Here is a 15192-nt window from a genome sequence, read left to right on the forward strand (position 1 = left end):
AAGCTACTGAGTTCCTCTAAGCTTAGTTTTAGAAACTAAACTTATCATCTGTCATAAATTTGCTGGGGTACTTCTGTTTTTTGAACCCCTGTTCTATTTCATTTGTGTCTTATATATATAATCTGTGACAGCATTTTCAGGAGAAAGCATCCTTTTTTTTCCCCCTCTTTTCATTTTTCTTATTTCATATTTTCTTCTTTTTTAATTTTAGTTATTTCTTTATTATTTTATCTATTTTTAAAATTGTAGTTTCGTGTTTCATTATTTTTCTTTTCTTAATTTTATAAGATTTCATTTTTTTTTCTTTCTTCTTCTGTCTTTCTTTTTAATTTATGTTTTCTTTACCTCTGTCACATTTTAATATTCATTATATATTATTTAAATACTTTTTTTTACTTGTCATCATGTGTTATTTATATCACACTTTTACCTTATTGTCTATATTGTTTTTTATGAATTTATTTTGAATATTGTAAAAACCTTCAATATTATTCATTCTGCCCATATGAAAACTAATTAGGTGACAAAGTAACAAAGTCCCAGGACAACCTGTTATTAGATGACCAAGCAACAAAATTGCTGGACAAACTATTGTTATTGCTGGGATTTAAAATATTATTATTATTTTTCTTATTATTATTACAATGTTTTTTTCAAATGCCATTGACTATAAAGCAAACCACTAATAACTTGGCACAATGGTAAAATCTAGTGGCCATACTAGATTGCTCAAAACTCTTTAAACAACTTAATCTCTGAAACCAACTGTTAGAACAATGCAAAATTTGGCAAGTAATATTTACAGCAAGGTCATCTACCGTGGTTGTTCAGAGCAAGACAGTATAAAAGTCAAGATGGCTGTCACAAGCTAATGATATTTAAAATGTCCTCCAATTACAGATATGTTCCTTTATTTCACTATTGAACTATAATACAACTTGATAAACATATTTTTTACTCTAATCCATGAATGCCAAAGATCATATAAGGGTGGGCATTTTGAATTTGATTTTTTTTTTTTTTTAAGTTATAAAATTTAGCAAAACATAAAAGTGTACGGTGAAATATGGAGATCATAGGTCACATTGCGTGATTTCTATTTCGTTTTTTGTGCACATTTTTCAAAAGTTATAACATTTTTCTTTTGTAAAAAAGATGTGTAACTGTTTGACAAGCTCTGCTATAGCCTATATTTAGAATTGTTCAAGACAATTCAGTAAGCCAGTTGGGTTTGGCAGCCATTTTGAAAACTTCAAAAACATTGCAGTTTTATTTTTCAAATAACTGTAAAATCTAAATTGCTGCACTTAATCTGTTTAAAATTGGTGTGCTGATAAATAGCTAGGGTGTGCTTTGCCACATGCAATATAAAGACCTTATGTGTATGCATGCAATTTTTCTCTACATCCTATGGCATTTTCTTAAGCTCGGCCACCTCAAGATGAATTAGGGATTTGATTTGGCAGTCATTTATAAAAATACAAATATTACAGTGCATTGTGTAATAACTGTAAAATAAAACTACTTTGCAAAACTCTGTGAAACCAATGTTGTAAACGTTAAAATCTTGTGTGTTTTGCCATTTGCAATGTGAAGCCTATATGTTTCATGTACTGGTGGCCATATTGGATTAATGATGCAAAATCTCAAATATTTTAAATTGCAAATCTTTGTAATTTACTTCTATATATTACTTTTCTATGAATGTGCTGTGTCCATGCTCTGCCATGTTCAATATGAAGACCAAATGTCACGAGGTCTGGTGGCCTCATGACATTTGTATAAAATGACCAACTTTGAAAAATCTTCTATTTAATTCTCTACCTGCAATATCTGCTCATGTGCATTACCAGGTTTTTCTACTTGGCCACCTTTATTGGTGCTGGCAGCTATTTAGTTGGCCAAGCAATGGAGCTGCTGAAGAACCTATTGTTTTTGCTCAGATTTATTATTAATATGATTAGTGTTTAATTTTGCACAATATTTAAAAAATGAATTCTCCAGAACCATTTATGATACAGATGTTCAAATAGCTGTACATGGTCATGTTGTGACCTAGACTATGATTTGTTCAACAGAAGTCAGTTGTTCACATGGTTTGGTGGCCATTTTGGATTGCCTAAAATTCTTTAAAGGACCACTCTAGGCACCCAGACGACTTCAGCTTAATGAAGTGGTCTGGGTGCCAGGTACCTCTAGGATTAACCCTTTTTTTTATAAACATAGCAGTTTCAGAGAAACTGCTATGTTTATAATGAGGGTTAATCCAGCCTCCAAATCCTCTAGTGGCTGTCTCACTGACAGCCGCTAGAGGCGCTTGCGTGATTCTCACTGTGAAAATCACAGTGAGAGCACGCAAGCGTCCATAGGAAAGCATTGTAAATGCTTTCCTATGCGACCGGCTGAATGCGAGCGCGGCTCCTGCCGCGCATGCGCATTCAGCCGATGACGTCGCGATCAAGATGGAGAGGAGGAGGAAAGCTCCCCGCCCGGCGCTGGAAAAAGAGGTAAGTTTAACCCCTTCCTCTCTCCAGAGCCCGGCGGGAGGGGGTCCCTGAGGGTGGGGGCACCCTCAGGGTACTCTAGTGCCAGGAAAACGAGTATGTTTTCCTGGCACTAGAGTGGTCCTTTAAACAACTTCTTCTCTGAAGCTGAGTGTTGTAACAATATAAAATGTACCACACATATCCACATCAAGGTCTGCTACCACAATTGTGCAAATATATTAAATATACAATTACTCAAAAACTTAAGTGCCATAGGTCATATAGAACAAATAACAAATGGATCAGCACTAAGTGACTAAACAGAGAGAATGTTAAAGACAGGCAGCAGAACCTGAAGTTTGATGCTCCCTCACAGACCTTCAAAGAAAAGGGATGTACACAATAGAACAGATATTGTAATTGTGGCGCAACCTAATATCTGCTCCATAGGTCATATAGTAGTCAAAAGCCAATTTTGTATTTGAAAAAATAGAAAAACTTTGACAAAATGTAGTGTTCTGCTGCAAACTCGTGTTTATGAAATATGCATATCATCGGTCACAAGGTGTGGTGGCCATTTTGTTATGTGTACAAATTTAAGATGAATTTATAAAATTCTTCTTTTTGGAAAATGTTTAGGCTACAGTAACATTTTGTTTGTAGAGCTATATTATGGCTTATATTCAGTTTTGTTCAAAAGAAGTCAGCAAGCCATGTGGCTTGGCAACCATTTTGAATTATTCAAAAACAGTACGGAGTATTGTAAAACAACTGTAAAATTAAAGCTACTGAACAAAACTCTTTAAAAACAAATCTTTTGGAGCTTACCCGATTGGGGGGGGGGGGGGGGGGAGGAGGGGGGGAGATGATGTAACGTTGCACGCCTGCCACCGCATTAGGAGAAATCCATCTTTGATCATTGAAGTTAGTCTTTACTCACTTCAGCCAGTCTGTATCCAGCCTCATCGAAGCCAGCCAGTCTTAGCAAACACAACCTTGCTGGAACCATGCTACTAGCAGAGACCTTATTTATTTCCAACAAGGAGCTCTGCACTAGATAGTAAGGCTCTTGAGCTTACTTGTAAACAGCAGAGCCGGACTGGAAACTAAAAATTCTATACCAGCCCCCCAAAAATAATGAATAGATAAATATTTACCTTTTAGATACTACAGTGTTTGTTGAGTAAGTAGTAGGTAGATCCCATCTCCCATGCCACAGGAAGAGGCTTCACCAATAAAGACTGATTTTGTCCCATACGGCTCTTTCCAGCAGAATTTATTGGATAAGTATTTTTTTATTTTATTTCTATCAATTTTATTATATTTTAATACTGTGTCAGAAGAAAAAGTAAAACTCCCTCCCCCAACCATTACAACAGGTGCACACAAAAAACATATCAGTATTTAAGCTTTCAAAATATGTAAAGAAGGTATGAAGTGAAAGAGAAAGCTTGAATGTGAAACCTACAAGTGAAAGAGAAATACGGAGCTGGTTACAAATCCTATGATATTTTAATATTGTACTCCTCCTTTGTGTCGCTCTCTTCCCCCTGTCTTTCTCCCCTGTCTCTCTTTCTCTTCCTCGTCTTTCTTTTTCTCCCCTCCTCCTGTCTCTCTCTCTCTCTCTTGCCCCTCTTTCTTCCACTCCCCCTTTGTCACTCTCTTCCCCCTCTTTCTCCCACACTCTCACTCTGTAAGGCTCACTTGAATAAGATGAATAGATTTGGAACACAACTGCAGATATCTGTTGATTCTTTAATTAATTAATTTGGTTTTAAGCAAACAAAAATATTGATACTGTAGCTTTAAATCTCAACGTAGTTAGACAAGCAAGTAGAGCAGTTTGCACTTGAAGCAAGTAATAATACTGATACTGTAGCTTTAATTATCAGCGTAGTTAGGCAAAGCAAGTAGAACAGTTTGCACTTGAAGCAAGTAATGATACTGATACTGTAGCTTTAATTATCAGTGTAGTTAGGCAAAGCAAGTAGAAGCAGATTTAATTGGAGCAAGAGTTAATACTGATACTGTAGCTTTAAATATCAGCGTGGTTACATGAAGCAAGCAGAAGTAGTTTGCAATTTCAAGAAAGCAATTAGTTAGTCCATGAAAAATGATTGCTTTCTGGGAGTAACAATAAGGCAAGTTTGCAGGAAGGATTGTTAGTTGTAGCAGTAGAAAGTAAGACAGACTTGCGTGTAGGTGAAATCCGAATTAGCACTGAAGATTCTACGTAGCTTTTGATGAGAGTAGTTCCAGCTTGCTTTTAGCTTGTCGCTAAGCTAGGGAGGTTCTTGAGCTTGGAGGGGTGGTCTGTGATACAATCCAAGGTCGTGGTGAGAAGAGAGAGAGTCAGCGATATCCAGTCCGGGTCGGGTACACGTGTAAAGAGAGCGAAGAACTTCAGCCGGGTATGTGATTGCGGTCGTAACCTTTTTCAATAATCCAGCAATTTGGATCTGGCGCGGTCTCCCTAAGTAGCGCGGGATGACCGCGTCAGAGAAAGGGGGCGTGGCAAGACTCCGGCTACCCGGAAGTGTCAGGGTATCGGTGATACCATCAATTAAGCTATGACACCCTCTGTCTCTTTCTTCCCCCTCTTTCTCCCCCACTACCCCTCTGTCTCTCTCTTTCCCCTCTGTTTCACTCTTCTCCTGTGTCTCTCTCTTCTCCTTCTGTCTTTTTCTCCCCCCCACTATTTCTCCCCTTCACAACCTCCTGAGGCTGACCTTGTATGAAATCAGATCTGGAGCTGTGCTAGAACGGCAAGGACAGCAATTTGCTGTTGTGTCTCTCTCTCCATCATGCTCCCTCGCAGTTCCCACAATTCCAACATGGACACATCAGAGAGTAATCCCTACTCTATGATGTGGCCATGCTGGGAATTGTGGGAACCGCAAGGGAGCATGATAGCTCTGCTCCCTCCCTCAATCCTCCTATGCTGACAGCTGCACGGCTGCCAGTATTAGAGAGCTAGGCGGCCACCCGGCCCGGCGGCAGCAGCATAGAATGCGGCCAGCCCCCCTAGAGTGTGCCACCAGACCGGCCACCCGGCGGCACCTACATGTGGCCCGTGGCCGTGATGTTACTCAAGCTGGCTGTAGGGCTCCCTCTATATGGGAGGGAAGAATCAGTGCTGTGCAGCCCCCAGGTGCCGCGGCCCACCGGGAAATTTCCCAGTATCCCGGTGGGCCAGTCTAGCTCTGCTTATGGGAGTTGCGGGATGCTTCTGGATGCCTCGGAGCCAACTGCAGAGATTTCCTTTTTCCATCTTGCTATTTGGTGCTGGTCTCATGGTAACCAGTTATTTTGGTGATGTATGAATTTTCTGCTTAAGTATACAGAATATGTACAGCTGTAATTTGGCTGGTTAAATAAATCATAACTCAGGAACAGCTGCAGACTGCACTAACAACAGCAGCCACATCACCTAAATTGGCTGAAATTAGGCAATGGCTTTTTAAAAGTATTATATGTAAAGATTTGGTCTGGAAACTTGTAAACACATAAAAAATGTGTAAAACTATACAAATATTTTGATACTTTACTGGAGCAATATATACTCTATAGAAGATACGCAGATAGTTAGTGCTTTGTGTTCCTCAAAAATATATAGAGGATCGTGTTAGATTATGCGTGATGATATAAGGACGTAATGCGCCCAAGCAAGTAAGAAGCAAGTAAGAAGCAAGTAAGAAGCAAGCGGAGGAAAAGTGACAATGGCAAAAGCCAACTAATTTCCCTCAAAATGAAGAAGTGGCAAAGTGAGCGAACGTTGGGGTGAGGAGTGCGGAGTACGAGGGTGAAACGTCATGAAGTTAGAGATCTGATTAAGAGTAGGAGCAGTTAAAATCACTGAATAAGCCAGCAGGAAACTCACAGCAGATTCACTGCAGCCTTTAAAGAGACAGGCTACAGACAATCTCGGTACAACAACTCGGTACAACAAACCATGTAAGATAAATATGGCAATTACATACCGAAGGGCTGGTTGATTGCTGGCCGAAAGAAGGCGGTTTAATACAGTCCTGTGTATACCTCACTACTGTGGATGTAGGTAGTTATATGTAGCTGCAACAGGACAGATAAAAAGCAGAGTGTCTAGTGCTCATGTAATTTGGAGTAAAACCTTAATAGTGGTTCATAAACAGACAGCCTAAAATAGGCTGAATATCCTTGAAATAGAAATTTAGTTGCCATACAATTTAATCACAGAAGAGATACAAAAAAGGAAAAAAAAGGAGGGAAAAACAGAAAAAAGGGAAGGTGTAAAAGGGGAAAGAAAATGGAGGGAGAAGGGGAAAAGGAGGGAAGGGGAGGGGAGGGGAAAGAAAAGGAAAAACAAAGGGGGGGGAGAGTGATTACTCAAAGAGCGGAGGAAGGGAGAAGGATAATTAAAAAGCTAAAGAGTAATAGGAGCAGAAAGATTGCCTGGAAAAGGAAAGGGTAAACATTCGACCTTAAGATCATATACTATCAGAAAAATCCTCTTCTGAAAATGTAATGGAAGCGAGCTCATCCGAGCATATACCTTAACATTTGGGCTATGTTACACAATCTAGGCTTGTTGCCGCATTTGAATCACTATATGACAAAATCAAACTAGACCCAAAAAAAAAAATCTATTGGCCGATAGTGATGTACCGAACTGTTCGCTGGCGAATAGTTCCTGGCGAACATAGCGTGTTCGCGTTCGCCACCGCGGGCGAACACATGGGCAGTTCGATCCGCCCCCTATTCGTCATCATTGAGCAAACTTTGACCCTGTGCCTCACGGTCAGCAGACACATTCCAGCAAATCAGCAGCAGACCCTCCCTTCCACACCTTCCCACCTCCCTCCCAGCATCCATTTTAGATTCATTCTGAAGCTGCATACTTAGTGAGAGGAGGGAAAGGGTAGCTGCTGCTGATTAGATAGGGAAATTGATAGCTAGGCTAGGGTATTCAGTGTCCACTACAGTCCTGAAGGACTCATCTGATCTCTGCTGTAAGAACAGCACCCCAAAAAGCCCTTTTTAGGGCTAGAACATCAGTCTGCTTTATTTTTTTTTCTGTGTAATGTAATTGCAGTTGCCTGCCTGCCAGCTTCTGTGTCAGGCTCAGTGGATGCTGTGCCCATTTGCACAGTCAGTGCCACCACTCATATCTGTTGTCACAATAGCTTAAGCTTTACATTTAAAAAAAAAATTTCACTGTAATAAATTGAAGAGCAGTTAGTTGTCTGCCAGCTTCTGTGTCAGGCACAGTGGATGCTGTGCCCATTTGCACAGTCAGTGCCACCACTCATATCTGTTGTCACAATAGCTTAAGCTTTACATTTAAAAAAAAAAAAATTTCACTGTAATAAATTGAAGAGCAGTTAGTTGTCTGCCAGCTTCTGTGTCAGGCTCAGTGGATGCTGTGCCCATTTGCACAGTCAGTGCCACCACTCATATCTGTTGTCACAATAGCTTAAGCTTTACATTAAAAAATTTTTTTTTACTGTAATAGATTGAAGAGCAGTTAGTTGTCTGCAAGCGTCTGGGTGTCAGGCCTCCTTCAGCGTGGTCTCTGCAGAACTGCGCCATTGCACATTGCCACTCATATCTGGTGTCACAATAGCGTGCATTTAAAACCAAAAAACTTTTTCCACTGTTATAGATTGAATAGCACCCAAGAGACCCAGAACTTGCATACCTCACGGGCATATAACTTACGCGGCACCACACATAGAGGGGGTTTACAAACCCATATAATGCTCAACTCGCTACAACCCGACAGACAACCAAGCTCTTCAAAAACGTGCAACACGCCACCCAGCCAGAAACCACAAAATCGCGATTTAACATACGTTGTTTACCTTTGTACCAGCCTAGATAACACAAAAATGTATGTACCAAACTAGATTGCAAAATGTATGTACGTTGCATGCAAACTTGCACCAAAAATAAAGAATTAAAAAAAAAATATATAGTAATCTCCTTTTATGAACAAAATATTGGAATAAAGAATCACTACTCTGAAAAATGTGCCAACAGACCTGGAAGATTGGTCAAGGAGGAAGAATAAGAGGAGTTCCAGAGTCAGTCATACATGATCAGCTTGGTCAATAGCAAGATCCTTATTCTTTACACTAATACCATCTCATCATCTAGAAGAATATCCTTTTGAAAGATTTAATCGTCTATGTAAACCTAAAAATATCCTCTCGACTTCTCTTAGGGACATTATTGTCAGATTCTTAATTGGCTTTACTAAGAACCTTTTTATGCAAGCCACTCAGAAGACATCACTTCAGGATTCACAATATCAAGCCAGAAGAACGTTTTGGTGACCTAACATTAACCTTTAGATCTAATAATATTCATTGTAAATGTAATTTTCCAGTTGCCTTGATGGTGTCCTATCAAAGTACAGTCCTATTTCTTCAAAGATCCTATTTCGGCAAAGAAATTACTCAAACTTGGGAATTACGTAACTGAAGAATTGTATTTAGTTTTTTGTTTGTTTGTGCTTCTTGTCCTTTAATTGAAATGTTGATTATCTAAAATTTCTATATTGCAGACACAAAGTCATGGATATAGTTTAAACTCTACATACTGAGGTACTTTAATTTTTTATACGTGTTATATTGATATTATAGTTGAAGATACCTTTACGATTCACTAATTTCTGCTCAATTTAAAATAAGCTCAAATAATTATCTCACTTATAAAAATAACACTTAATATTTCTGATGTTAAGGCTTAGTAATACACTCTTACTGTAATGTTGATATTTAGACACTAGAGATTATAGATGTAAACTGAATTTCTACATCCATGTACTTTAATATTTTTATTTTTTTCTACCTGCAATGTTGATAATTTAAGATGATAATTCTGATTCACAGAGCAGGTTGCCTGCTCTATGAAGTGTGAGTAATTTTCTGTATAGCATTTTCCATAAGCAAGATTATACACATAGCATTCTTTTCTTTTCTATATTCTTTTTTGGGGGGTTATTTGGAACTCATCTTGTTGTGAAGTTGAGCTACAATACCTCCATATATACCTGGATTAGAAAAACTTGGTGTGCTGCTTTCTCCACATATATTGACTGTATTTATTGGATATTGCAACTGCATGCGATTATATTGCAAGTAGTACCCCACTTTTACCTTTTGGACTTTTTAAAGATTGTTTTAATTTCTTTAAGATATTAATTCTGAGTGGTTTATCACATTTTATAAATTTGGCACAACCTTTTACATTGTTTTTTTTGTTGCGGTATACTTTTTGGGGCAAGAGGAAACCCCATATCCTGATGTGTGCTACCTCTAGTCTTTTGTCTGGTTATTCAGCACTGATCCACTCTTCTTTTTCCCTTTGTATTAATGCACTTTAATATTTATTTTTACATGTTTGCACTTCAATTCCTCTAGCTGCAATGTTGCTTTTTTAAGATGCAAAGTCTTAAAGTCTATATATATATATATATATATATACAGGCCCGGACTGGCCATCGGGCACACCGGGCAAATGCCCGGTGGGCGGCGAAGGCCGTGGGGCCGAGGCCGGCAGGGGAAGTCCCAGGATCTCCCCTGCCGGTCTATGCAGGGCCGGCACTATCCGAGCGCCGGCCCCGCTGTTTTCAATGATGGGCCGGTGGGGAGATCAAAGATCTCCCTCACCGGCCCACATACAGTATATTCCGGCCGCCAGCAGGGAGAGAGGGAGGGAGGGAGCCAGGAGAGGACCCGGCGGAGCTCTATCTTGCAGCTCCGCCGGGTTCCTCTCGCGAGATCCGGTGCGTTGCCATGGCAACGACCGGATCTCGCGAGAGTGAACTCTAGCCCGCAGGCTAGAGTTCACTCACCCACTGGACCACCAGGGATGGTGTCACCGTGCCGGTCCCCCCCTCCCAGATACCACCATGCCGGTCCCCCCCCTCCCAGGCTAAAAGGTAAGAAGGGAGGGGGGGGACATAATGCCTACTTGTTTTTTGTTTTTATCTACCCCCCCAAACACACACAGCACTCTCACACCCATCATCCACAGCACTCTCACACACAGCACTCTAACATACACATCACACACAGCACTCTCACACCCATCATCCACAGCACTCACACACACAGCACTCTAACATACACATCACATACAGCACTCTCACACCCATCATCCACAGCACTCTCACACACAGCACTCTAACATACACATCACACACAGCACTCTCACACCCATCATCCACAGCACTCACACACACAGCACTCTAACATACACATCACATACAGCACTCTCACACACAGCACTCTAACATACACATCACACACAGCACTCTCACACCCATCATCCACAGCACTCTCACACACAGCACTCTAACACATCACACACAGCACTCTCACACCCATCATCCACAACACTCTCACACACAGCACTCTAACATACACATCACACACAGCACTCTCACACCCATCATCCACAGCACTCTCACACACAGCACTCTAACATACACATCGCACACAGCACTCTAACATACACATCATCCACAGCACTCTCACACACAGCACTCTAACATACACATCCCACACAACACTCTCACACACAGCACTCTAACATACACATCACACACAGCACTCTCACACACAGCACTCTCACACACACAGCACTCTCACACGCAGCACTCTCACACACACAGCACTCTCACACACACAGCACTCTCACACACACACATCACACACAGCACTCTCACACCCATCATCCACAGCACTCTCACACACAGCACTCTAACATACACATCGCACACAGCACTCTAACATACACATCATCCACAGCACTCTCACACACAGCACTCTAACATACACATCACACACAACACTCTCACACACAGCACTCTAACATACACATCACACACAGCACTCTCACACACAGCACTCTCACACACACAGCACTCTCACACGCAGCACTCTCACACACACAGCACTCTCACACACACAGCACTCTCACACACACATCACACACAGCACTCTCACACACACACATCACACACAGCACTCTCACACACATCATACACAGCACCCACACACACGAATCACCCACAGCACTCTCACACACATCACACAGCACCCTCACAGAAATCAATCACACACAGCACCCTCACACTCAGCACCCTCACACACATCACACCTCACATACACATACTGCACCCCTCACATACACACAGAACCCCCCCGACACATTGCACCACACACATACACAATACTTCCAAACATATTTATATATATATATATATATATATATATATATATATATATAATATTCACACACACACACACACTATAGCCTGTATGCACACTCTTGCTACATCCTCTATACCAGTGATGGCGAACCTATGGCACGCGTGCCACAGGTGGCACTCCAGGCCCTTTCTGTGGGCACGCGGCCATAGGTTCGCCAATAATGCAGAGTAGGCACCTGCCTGCCCGAAACGGCAGGCGCCTACTCTGCTTCCGGGTCGGGAGGCAGCATCGCGCGGGAGGACAGGGGAGCTGCTGCAAAGATCCGTCTCCCTGCCTCCCACCCGGAAGACTGCTTGCCACCACCGGACCACCAGGGATGGCTGTGCCCCCCCCCCCCTTCCTTCATTAGAGGTAAGAAGGAGGAAGGGGGGGACTGATTTAATAAAAAATAAAAAATAAAGTATATTAAAACACCTTTAGCCCTACCCCCCACACAGCACCCCTACCCCCGCCACACAGCACCCCTACCCCCCCACACACAGCACCCCTACCCCCCCCACAGAGTACCCTTACCCCCCCCACACACACAGTATCCCTACCCCCCCACAGAGTACCCCTACCCCCCCACAGAGTACCCCTACCCCCCACAGAGTACCCCTACCCCCCCACACAGAGTACCCCTACCCCCCCACACACCGCACCCCTACCCTCCCACACAGCACCCCTACCCCCCACACAGCACCCCTACCCCCCACACAGCACCCCTACCCCCCACACAGCACCCCTACCCCCCACACACAGCACCCCTACCCCCCACACACAGCACCCCTACCCCCCACACACAGCACCCCTACCCCACACACAGCACCCCTGCACCCCTACCCCCCACACACAGTACCCCTACCCCCCACAGCACCCCTACCCCCTACAGCACCCTTAACCACCAACAGCACCCCTACCCCCCACAGCACCCCTACCCCCACAGCACCCCTACCCCCCCACACAGCACCCCTACCCCCCACAGCACCCTACCCCCCCCCCCACACACACCACCCCTCACACACACACACCACCCCTCATACACACCCTTCACACACCCCTCATACACACACACAGCACCCCTCACACACACACAGCACACACAGAAACCCTCAGACACACACAGCACCCCACACACAGCACCCCTCAATGCCCCTTAAACTACACCCCTCAATGCAGTATGTGTGTGTATTCAGCAGTCTGTGTGTCTGTGTGTGTGTGTGTGTGTGTATTCAGCAGTCTGTGTGTGTGTGTGTGTGTGTGTGTATTCAGCAGTCTGTGTGTGTGTGTGTGTGTATTCAGCAGTCTGTGTGTGTGTATTCAGCAGTCTGTGTGTGTGTGTATTCAGCGGACTGTGTGTGTGTATTCAGCGGACTGTGTGTGTGTATTCAGCGGACTGTGTGTATGTATTCAGCGGACTGTGTGTATGTATTCAGCAGTCTGCGTGTATGTACTCAGCAGTCTGTGTGTGTGTACTCAGCAGTCTGTGTGTGTGTACTCAGCAGTCTGTGTGTGTGTACTCAGCAGTCTGTCTGTATGTGTATTCAGCAGACTGTGTGTGTGTATTCAGCAGTCTTGTGTGTGTATATTCAGCAGACTGTGTGTATGTATTCAGCAGTCTCTGTGTGTATGAATTGCATTTGTTGGAGATATAAATAGATAAAATTAAGCTTATATTTATTAGTATCATCTTTTAAAATTTGTATTATTGAACTCTCTGCTGTTGTGTTCTTTTAAAACAAAAGTTGTTAATTAGTTCAGACAACAGTATGTTTTTTCTAAACTTAAACCTCAGTATTGAGGTTTTATTGCCGTGTTGGCACTTTAAGGAAAAAAAAGTTGGCATGTATTGCGGTTTGGGCACTCGGGCTCAAAAAGGTTCGCCATCACTGCTCTATACACACATTCTCTTCAGCCCCTAGCCACATATGCATTACATTACACCACAAACACAACACGACTAAAACCGACCTTATAACACAATACCACACCACAATCAGCTCACTCTGCACACACACAATGGCAGGCTCCAAAAACATGCACAATACTCTTTCCTGGCATTTTTGTCTCCTGGTATCCATTTATAGAGACACCAGAGACAAGTTGCAAGGAAACACAGTGCAAGCATGTTATTAAATTTGCTTGCGCTGTGCAGAACAAATACAGGGCTTTTTTCTCGTGCTAGGGCTCTTCAGCAGAGCTCTGCGCATGGTCTGCCCTGGAAGAGCATTGAACCAACATGCTCACTTTGAGAGGGGGCGTGTTTGTCATTAATGATGACAAAACACACTCTCTCTGCCCCGCCCCCTTCTTAGTGGGCCGCTATGATAAAAAAATGCCCGGGACGAATTTTTTTCCCAGTCCGGCCCTGTATATATATATATATATATATATATATATATATATATATACATATACACACACACATACATACATACATAGGTATTTTGGCATTTTAATTTGCCATTTTATATATATATATATATATAAAATGCTAAAATACCAGAGTAATATTACCTTTTTTATTGGACTAACATAATATTTAAAAGACAAGCTTTCGAGAGTTTCCCTCTCTTCTTCAGGTCTACACTATATATATGTATATATTTTTTTTTTCAATGATTATAATATCTCATATACTGAAATAGTTGTAGTATACCTTGTGTACAAACTCAAATAAAAAACAAGTTTAAAAAAAAATATTTGGTTGTTGGAGAACATTTAATCCGAAAGTAAGAGACTATATTTACTTTTTTTCATGCCTACCAAACATATTCATGTATTGACTTGATTTTGGTAAATTCTAGCCTCTTAGATTTGGTCTTCAATTCAAAGATAGCTTCTATTGTTTTATCAGGTCACTGTCCTGTTTTCATTAATATTAAAAGTAATTCAAATTTTAAATTAAGAAACAGATTAAAGTTTACTTGCTAAAGATATTAACATTTTTGAAATTGCCTCTGATTTGAACAAATTTATGTTTATAAATGATAATGGAGAAGTCCTAATATCTACAGTTTGCTGTACATTTTAAAGTTATGCAAGTGGCTTATTAATAAAACTGGGCTCTAGACTTAAGAAAAAAAAAAGCCTACTTTCTGAACTGTACATTAATATATCTGAAAATGTAAGAATGAACAAGACAAATCAGGGAAATTGAGAGATTAAAAAGGTATTAAGATTAAAACTTTTGAGAATATTAATGTCTATTCTATTTCTCAAACAAAAATGGTATCACAACAACAATAAAATCGGTGAAGTCCTTTCAAATAGGTTAAAATAGGTTTACAAAAGATTAGACTATTAAAACAATTTTGTTTGGAGACAAAATGTCTGACAACGCCAAAAGATATGTTTTAAACCTTTTGATTTGTGTGCATCTCTTTATCATTTGGAAGAGGTTGATGCCACTACTGAAGAAACAGTTAACTACCTGGAGAGTTATGATGTACCTAAGATTTCACAAG

The 15192-nt window shown here is 41.4% G+C and overlaps 1 protein-coding gene across 1 annotated transcript in view; it reads left to right on the forward strand.

Moving 5' to 3' along the window:
* LOC134575640 (calcium-binding protein 2-like) overlaps positions 1-15192 on the forward strand; it is a 119603-nt gene that overhangs the window by 18199 nt on the left and 86212 nt on the right. The gene's annotated exons all lie outside the window — the stretch shown is intronic.

The sequence above is a fragment of the Pelobates fuscus genome, chromosome 10, assembly GCF_036172605.1.
Source record: "Pelobates fuscus isolate aPelFus1 chromosome 10, aPelFus1.pri, whole genome shotgun sequence".
Classification (NCBI taxonomy): Eukaryota; Metazoa; Chordata; class Amphibia; order Anura; family Pelobatidae; genus Pelobates; species Pelobates fuscus.